Source organism: Meleagris gallopavo, chromosome 7, assembly GCF_000146605.3.
Source record: "Meleagris gallopavo isolate NT-WF06-2002-E0010 breed Aviagen turkey brand Nicholas breeding stock chromosome 7, Turkey_5.1, whole genome shotgun sequence".
Classification (NCBI taxonomy): Eukaryota; Metazoa; Chordata; class Aves; order Galliformes; family Phasianidae; genus Meleagris; species Meleagris gallopavo.
In genome coordinates, this window is record NC_015017.2 from 3531611 (window position 1) to 3534770 (window position 3160).

The 3160-nt window shown below is 47.2% G+C and overlaps 1 long non-coding RNA gene across 1 annotated transcript in view; it reads right to left on the minus strand.

The window, feature by feature from the left end:
* Positions 1 to 541: 541 nt before the first annotated feature.
* The window catches only part of LOC104911616, a 17931-nt gene continuing 15312 nt past the window's right edge, over positions 542 to 3160 (minus strand). The window contains exons 2-4 of the long non-coding RNA XR_794063.3: positions 2820 to 2938; positions 1312 to 1438; positions 542 to 811 (exon numbers count right to left, since the gene is read on the minus strand). This is a non-coding gene — a long non-coding RNA (uncharacterized LOC104911616). The remainder of the gene's footprint in view (positions 812 to 1311; positions 1439 to 2819; positions 2939 to 3160) is intronic.

The window sequence follows — 3160 nt, forward strand, 5'->3', positions numbered from 1 at the left end:
TGGGGGACAGGGCCAGAGCAGGGCATGTCCTGCATGTTCCTAGGGGGGAATGGTCTTAAACTGAGACAGAGGAGTTTCAGGTTAGATATTAGGAGAAAGCTTTTTACACAGAGGGTGGTGAGGCACTGGAACAGGTTGCCCAAGGAGGTTGTGGATGCCCCATCCCTGGAGGCATTCAAGGCCAGGCTGGATGTGGCTCTGGGCAGCCTGGTCTGCTGGTTGGTGACCCTGCACACAACAAGGGGTTGAAACGAGATGATCATTGTGGTCCTTTTCAACCCAGATCATTCTAGGATTCTAGGATTCTGTGCTCATCCGCCTGTGCCATGACACGGATAATCCTGCATGGCATCAAACTGTTTATGTTTTATAGTATTTTAACACAACTGTTTTTGAAAGGACTAGGTGTTGAAGCACAAAGCACTGTTGTGAAGTATAACCTTTACCACAGCTGAGAAAATATTTACCCTATTTTTGTTTGCTGATGAAAGACCATCTAGTGGTGTAAGGAAAAAAAAAAAAAAGCGAAAAAAAAAAAGCAGCAAACTGCACTTCTTTTTAATTGCAGTCTGACTTTTGATCAGATGTGTATTTGGGGTTGGGGGAGGGGAAGGAAACAAAAAGAAACGAGACAGAAATGTGGCTTTGTGTGCATTCTGCACTGCATTATTATTCAGTAAGCCCTAAACCACAAAAGCTCCTCCGGGAAGGTTCATTATCACATTAAGCACCAGGTAGGGAGGGGATGCGTGGCTGGCAGCAGCAGATGATATTTCACTTTGTTTGGGTTTGTCCCCCTCCCTTTTGGGGGCTGTAGAAGAAAACAGAAGAAAACAGAAGAAGTTCAAGGTGCAGTTGCATGGAGGAAAAAAACGACAACACAAAACAACCCCAAACCAACAGAGCAGCAAGAGGCGAGTGAGTACAGTGCAAGGTGCTGGAGGCTCGTGACAGCTTCATGGGGCATCTGCTCAGCATCGCCCCGGCACCTTTGTCTGCCCACTGCAGTAACAGGGATGTGGATGTGTTTGCTTCCCAAATTACTGATTTGTGATTGTTCAGTTTGGGAGTGCCCCATTGAGCCAGCGGGGAGAAAAGGAGACAGGATTTTGTGAATAAAGGGCATGAGATGGGTTTCAGGTGAATGGCAGTGGCTGCTTGCTGACAATGTCCTGGCAATCAGGGTTGGCTGTTTTTAAACCTCTCCAAAAAAATATAGGCCATATTCTCAAAGAGATAATACATTCTTCCCTCCCCTCACCCCCCAGTAGTGCATAAGATATTGAAACACGTTTATTCTGCTTAGTTCACCTGGTTTTAGAAATTAAAATGCCTGCAGTGGAGTGCCTGCGTGGATTATGCATATGGGTTAAGAAATCCTCTTCTTCATGCGAAGGAATTCCACGGCTTCAGGAGTGACTGCCTCCCCAGTTTGTGCCTTTAAAAAAAATGCAAAGATACATCACTCGCGCGTTACATTTTATTGATGTTACTGTAAAAATACATATTTGCTTGCATTCCTAATTGGGGAAGCACAGATGGCAGTGGCTTCTGTTGGAGCGATATGCTCTTTAAAATATCTGCTAACATTACAACAGCGTATAGTCATTAAAATGACTGCGTGCCCGTATGCGACAGGAGTTTCGTGCTGGGGAAAACAAGTTTCTCTCTTTTTTAGGGAAGGAGGCCTGGGTTAACCCATGCTTGTGCTCATGCCTAGCGCATGGGGATGAGCCCAGCAGGTTTGGAATCACCTGTCTGAGCAAAAGAAAAGGATGAGCAAGGCAGCATGGACTACAGGTAGCTCCTCTTCTTCAGAAGAGCCCTTTCATTCCCTCTTCCCATCCAAACCAAGCTGTCACAAGCAACTGCAGAGCAAGTGAGCAGCACTTTGCAGAGCGCCTGCAATGTGTTGGCAGCAAGCAGCCAGAGCACGCCAGGAGTGGGGGTTGCTCTCAGCAAACTCATTTTACAAGCAGTTTTGCTCAGGAAGCCACTGCAGGAGGGTATCTTCTACTCTGTGACACTTTCCTATCTGAGAGAGCTTGCTTTTGAACCAAGGGGTTTTTTGGCTGATGCCAGCAATTCTCTCCTGTCCCCTCTACTCTCCTTGGTCAGAGTGGCAAAGGTGCTGTATGATGGTATACAATGGTGATAGGGTCACTATACAACTCTAATGGCAGGCTTGCCCTCTGATCAGCCATAACTGGGCTGGGAGCATCGTGGATATAAATGCATCTGACAGTTGAACACAGAGTGGGATTTGCTAGCTAGTTGGTTCCCCCCCTCTTCTATCTGGGAGTTGAACTTAGTGGAGAGGGAGAAAGGTTTGGAGGATTTGGAGGGCAAGAAGGAAAGGCATTTTTAGCCCTAGGGCAGAGTTTTCCTGATGGCAGCACAGCTGGATGCTTGCTTCTGGAGGGGGAAGCGTTTTTGGTGGGAATGTGGTGTTTTGCAAGGTTGGTGGGGAGGCTTCAGTCAGCTGGGCGCCTGATGCCCGAGCCTAGCAGTGCGCATCGCCCCGCAGGGCTGCTCCGTCTTTGAAGTCAATAGAAAAATTATCCTCTCCTTTGATGCACTTTGCACTGGGCCTTTCAAGTCACGTGAAAGACACCCATGTTATTAAACCACCACCAGCAGAAACACTCTGTCGGTTACATCGGCTTTTATTTTTTAATGGCAGTGGTAGGTTTAGCCTTGGGCACTATCTGAGGCTCATAAATAACGTATGTCAAGTGTAACACACCTACAGAAGAGCCACAGAAGACAGAGGACTTGGCTGTTTATCTCCCTGCATTTTTCAGTAACGCCACTCGTACCTTAGGAGGGGTGGATGTCCTCTAGCATTCATTAATAAAGCATCCTCAAACAGCCAGCCTTCTCCTTGATCATGCAGGGCTAATGCGATAAATATCTTCTTTCCACGCTCTCCTGACAACTGAAAGACAGGAATGCAGTCTAACTTAAAACAGCGGTCATGCAAGTGTATTACAGATTTCACAGCACGGCAAAGCCAGGGCTTCCTGTTTGGGAAGAGTGAGGCATTTGGCGGGGAGCAGGTCTGTAGCAGAGTGTGCTTGCTGTGAGATGACTGGGGATGTCAGCCTGAAATGTTGCTCCAAAGAGGGTTTGTTTTGAAGCTGTTTAACCCCCTCAAAAG